We start from the raw sequence: 6035 nt of genomic DNA on the forward strand, positions 1-6035 counted from the left end.
GGGTAGGCTGAGCTAATATAACAAAAATGACAATTCTACCTAAATTAATTTACTTATTCAGTGCCATACCAATCCAACTTCCAAAAAATTATTTTATAGAACTAGAAAAAATAATAACAATATTCATTTGGAAGAACAAAAGGTCCAGAATATCAAGGGAACTAAAGAAAAGAAATGCTAGAGAAGGTGGCCTAGCCAGACCAGATCTTAAATTGTATTATAAAGCGGCAATCATCAAAACTACTTGATACTGGCTAAGGAATAGAATGGTGGATTAGTGGAATAAGTCAGGTACACAAGACACAGTAGTCAATGACTGTATTAATCTACTGTTTGATAAATCCAAAGACCCCAGTTTCTGGGATTAGAACTCACTATTTGTCAAAAACTTCTGGGAAAACTGGAAAATAGTATGGTAGAAACTAGGCATAGACCAAAATCTCACACCAAATACCAAAATAAAGTCAAAGTGGGTATTCAATTTAGATATAAAGGCTGAGACTATAAGCAAACTGGGAGAGCAAGGAATGGTTTACCTATCAAATTTAGGGAGAACAGAAGAATTTATGATGAAACAAGAGATAGAGAACATTATGAAATGCAAAATGGATCATTTTGATTACATTAGATTGAAAATTTTTTGCACAAACAAAGCCAATGCAACCAAGATTAGGAGGGAAGCAGAAAACTGGGAAAGAATTTCTACAACTAGTGTCATTGATAAGGACATTATTTGTAACATATGTGGAAAACTGAGTCAAATTCATAAGGATACAAGTCATTCCCCAATTGATAAATGGTCAAAGGATATGAATAGGCAGTTTTGCAGATAAAGAAATTAAAGGCATCTACAGTCATATGAAAAAATGCTGTAAATCACTATTGATTAGAGAAATGCAAATCAAAATAAGTCAGAGGTACCACATCACACCTATCAGATTGGTTAACTTGGCAAAACAGGAAAATGATAAATGTTGGAGAAAATGTGGGAAAATTGGAACACTAATGCATTGTTGGTGGAGTTGTGAACTGACCTAACCATTTTGGAGAGCAATTTGGAACTATGCCCAAATAGCTATAAAAATGTGCATACCCTTTGACCCAACAATTGCACTTCTAGGGTTATATCCCAAGGGGATCATAAAAGTGAGAAAAAGACCCACATGTACAAAAATATTCATACCATCTCTTTCTGTGGTGGCAAAGAATTGGCAACTGAGGGAATGCTCATCACTTGGGGAATGGCTGAACAAGTTGTGGTATATGAATGTAATGGAATACTATTGTGCTATAAGAAATGATGATGAAGTGGACTTCAGAAAAACCTGGAAAGACTTGTGTGGACTGATGCTGAGTGAAGTGAGCAGAATCAGGGGAATGTTGTACACAATAACTGCCATGTTGCATGATGACTAACTTTGATAGACTTAGCTCTTCTCAGCAACACAAGGATCTAAGACATCTCCAAAAGTCTCATGATGGAAAATGCTATCCACATCCAGAGAAAGAACTATGGAGTTTGAATACAGATCAAAGCATACTATTTGACCTTTTTTTTTTGTCTATTTTGTTTTGTTTCTTCTTTCTTGTGGTTCCTCCTATTGGTTCTAATTTTTCTTTACAACGTGAGTAATGTGAAAATATGTTTAATAGGAATGTATAGATAGAACCTATATCAGATTGCATGACATCTTGGGGGGGGGACGAGGGGAGCTTATGGCAGTGATTGTTAAAACTAAAATTTAATTTAAAAAAACAACAATGAAGAGTAAGTATTGAGCAAATGCTTTTTTGCAGTTTGTCACAGAAAAACAATAAAGTATTAACTGCATTTCCTTCCCTCCTTTCCACAGGTGGGTGACTGTGGCTGTGGAATACTGTGTATACTGTTGAATCTAATTCATATGATAGTTAGTCCTGCTGAAGTACTCTTCTTTTTCTGTTTTATTCTTTCATTTAAAAAATGTATTCTGGATGGGAGACATGATAGTGAACAATAAAAATTATTTTAGTTCCTGGGGCTGAGACACCTAGAAAATTTGGCTTAAGTGACTGGATGTATGTCCTCACTCTGCTCATTACCATAGTTGGGTTGGTGGGGAACAGCATTGTCCTGTGGCTCCCGGGCCATCGTGTTCAGAGGAACCCCTTCTCATTCTATGTCCTCAACCTGGCCAAGGCCCATGCCCTCTACCTTTGCAGCCTTTTTTTTAGTCTTCATCCAGGGATTTGTTGGGCATTTTAATTACTCTGTCATGGATGTAGGAGTGATCTACATGACATTCATGTCCTACTGTGGGGGCCTGAGCCTCTTGGCTGCAATCAGCACTGAGTGCTGTCCATCCCTCCTTTTCCCTGTCTGGTATCGATGTCACTGCCGCAAGCACACCTCTGCCTCTGTGTGCGCTGTCCTCTGGGCTCTAGTGGGGCGTTATGCACAGCAAATTATATCTATTGTGTTTCCATCTACAGTAAGCATTTCTGTCCTGTCTCCTTCAACTTCCAGACCATGTGGTTCTTCCTCCTTACTTGTGTGCTGTGCAGCGTGACTGCTGCTGAGGGTCCAGTAAAGCTCCCAGAGCCAGCAGCCACCCAAACTCTACCTCCTGGTCCTGCTCACAGTCCTTTGTGACCTGCCTGTGGCTTGGAAGCCAGTGATGATGTAATGGGAGCTGTCAGGACCATTTATGGATTTGAATACAGATCTTTTCTGTCCTCTCAGTTGTGTTCATTTTTGATCATGTTAAGTAAAGCTTGTCCCGGGGTCTCTGCATTCCTAGGCTGTGTCTTCCCATGAGGATTAAGGCTCCTTTGCTTTCCTAATACTGATCTTGACCTTAAATCAGTGGTTTCCCCTGGTTGGGGGATTCAGACAAAAAAAAAAAGAAATGGTGACAAATCACCAAGATTGAGATGGATCCTTCTAAAGGCAGAAGAGTCATTCATTCTGGGTGTGGATTACACCTCCATCTACCTCTAAGTGGTGAATGAGGGCTTGGGTCAAGGAAGCCAGAGAGGGGGCTCATTGGTACTTAATGGATACTTAGAGTTGAAAAATCTCCTTCCTGTTATCCTAAACCATTTCTAGGTTAATTACCTCCAGGAAATGAATCTCAGGCAAAATCTCTGACTTGCAAAGGCATTTTGTTAAAGCAAAAGCAGTAATTAAAGGAAGGTGTATACCTCCAAACACTTATGTCAGTAGAATAGAGACCAGACTAATGAATTGGGTGTGCAATTAAAAAAAATTGGAAAAAGAACAAACTAAAAATCTCCAGTTAATTGGAAATCCTAAAAATTAAAGATGATATTAATAAACATGAGTATAAAATTGAATTAATAAATAAAACCAGGAGTTGGTCTTATGAAAAAAAGCAATATAATAGATAAACCATTGGTTAAGTTGATTTTTAAAAAGAGAGAAGAAAACCAAATCACTAGTATTAAGAATGAAAAGGGTGAATATACCACTAAAAAGATGAAATTAAAGCAATTATAAGAAGTTGTTTTGCCCAATTTTATGCCAATAAATTTAATACTTTAAGTGAAATGGAAGAACATTTGCAAAACTATAAATTGTCAGGATTAGCAGAAGAGGAAATAGAATAGCTGAATAGACTTATTTTATTTTTTAAATTAATTTATTTTTAGTTTTCAATATTCACTTCCATAAGCATTTGAGTTTTAAATTTTCTTCCCCTCCCTCTCTCTCCTTTCCCCCAAGATGGCATGCAATCTGATATAGGCTCTACATATACATTCTTATTAAACATTTTCCCATTAGTCATGTTATAAAGAAGAATTAGAATCAATAGGAGGAACTACAAGAAAGTAGAAACAAACAAACAAAAAAAAAACAAGAAAAAAAGAGCAAATAATATGCTTTGATCTGCATTCAAACTCCACAGTTCTTTCTCTGCATGAGGATAGCATTTTCCATCATGAGACTTTTGGAGAAGTCTTAGATCCTTACATTGCTGAGAAGAACCAAGTCTATTAAAGTCATTCATCTCACAATGTGGCTGTAACTGTGTACAACATTCTCCTGGTTCTGCTCACTTCACTAAGCATCAGTTCATACAAGTCTTTCCAGGTTTTCTGAAGTCTACTTCCTCATCATTTCTTATAGCACAATAGTGTTCCATTACATTCATATACACAACTTGTTCAGCCATTCCCCAATTGATGGGCATCTCCTCAATTGCCAATTCTTTGCCACCACAGAAAGAGATGCTATAAATATTTTTGTACATGTGGGTTATTTTCCCACTTTTATGATGTCTTTGGGATATAGCCCTAGACCTTATTGCTGGGTCAAAGGATATGCACATTTTTATAGCTCTTTGAGCATAGTTCCAAATTGCTCTCCAAAATGGTTAGGTCAATTCACAACTCCACCAACAATGCATTAGTGTTCCAATTTTCCCACATCTCCTCCAACATTTATAATTTTCCTGTTTTGTCAAGTTAGCCAATCTGATAGGTATGTAGTACCTCAGAGTTATTTTGATTTGAACTTCTCTAATCAATAGTGATTTGGAGTATTTTTTCATATGACTATAGATGACTTTAATTTCTTTATCTGAAAACTGCCTGTTCATATCCTTTGACTATTTGTCAATCGGGGAATGACTTGTATTCTTATAAATTTGACTTAGTTCTCTATATATTTTAGAAATGAGGTCCTCATCAGAGACACTGGTTGTAAAAATTCTTTCCCAGTTTTCTGCTTCCCTCCTAATCTTGGTTGCATTAGCTCCCCATTTGCTTATAGTCTCAGCCTTTACATATAAATTGTGTGCCCATTTTTACTTTATTTTGGTATGTGGTGTAAAATTTTGGTCTATGCCTACTTTCTACCATAGTATTTTCTGGTTTTCCCAGCAGTTTTTGTCAAGACTTGGCTACCAGAGAATGCTGTGGCATGTGGTCATTTTCTGAACCAGTTTCTACTGATTCCCCTGCCCATACTAAGGCACTGAGAGGTCCTGGTGTTGGTGCCTGTCTGGGGCTTTTTGTTAGCTTGTTGGGATGTCTCTCATTCTGTACTGCTCCCCCTCCCCCAGAGCAAGAGGGGCCTTTCCCATTAATTCCCTAATCTTCCTGGGCTACAGGACTGCTGTTCCCCATATTTCTGCTGGTTCAACTGTTCCAGGGTTTTTCCTGGGATGATATTTTCTGGGCTTTCAGAGGTTAATAATAGATGGTGAGAGTGACTTACTTCTTACTCTGCCATCTTGGCTACCAGAAGTGGAACTCCTTGGTGTCTCTCTCATAAAGACTTCAATTTTCTCTAAACAATTGCCTCTGCACAAAGGCATTAGAGGGATTACAGCTGGATTGTTGTGGCCAATTATCTGCAATCCACTGGTCTTTCCCATTATCCTGGGGTATTTAACAATCATATTTACTTCATTTTAAGGAAAAAAATAGCTGCTGTGGGCCATTTGGTTCATTAGCCCCATTTCTAGCCCTTGGAGAACTTTTCTGAAAGTGAAGTTGGGTGTTTTCCTTTTGGCTCGGCTATTCATGGAGAATCTAGAAGAGCCTCAGATATCCCTAGGCTATGTGTAGATATACAGGTGAGAAGCTATGGATTTAAAGGTTCTCATAAAGAAAAAAGGCATATACACTTATACACATACATACATGTATACTTTTTCATTCACAAAATATGTAATATAATACACATATATGAATACACACATATATAAACAATATAACTATTAATAAATATTTGGGGAAGGTAGCTGGTATGGATATAGGGCTGGGCTCAGAGTTAGGAAAATTTGTTTTTCTAAGTTTAAATCTGGCCTCACAAACTTAATAGCTGTGTGACCCCAGGCAAGACACTTAACCCTGTTTGCCTCTGTTTTGCCATTTGCAAAATGAACTGAAGAAGGAAATGGTAAACTACATCAGTATCTTCAACAAAGAAACCCAAATGAGGTCACAGAGCCCCTCCCCTGTGGTCAAACATTCTCATTTCAGATCCAGATTCTCATGTCAGTTATGTTGTTTCTGTATTATCCTTC

The 6035-nt window shown here is 37.5% G+C and overlaps 1 pseudogene; it reads left to right on the forward strand.

Annotated features, from left to right (window-relative positions):
- The first annotated feature begins 1761 nt into the window (after positions 1–1761).
- LOC114047761 lies at positions 1762–2666 on the forward strand (annotated as a pseudogene).
- The last annotated feature ends 3369 nt before the right edge of the window (positions 2667–6035 follow it).

Source organism: Vombatus ursinus, unplaced genomic scaffold (genome assembly GCF_900497805.2).
Source record: "Vombatus ursinus unplaced genomic scaffold, bare-nosed wombat genome assembly UNPS02014790.1, whole genome shotgun sequence".
NCBI lineage: Eukaryota > Metazoa > Chordata > Mammalia > Diprotodontia > Vombatidae > Vombatus > Vombatus ursinus.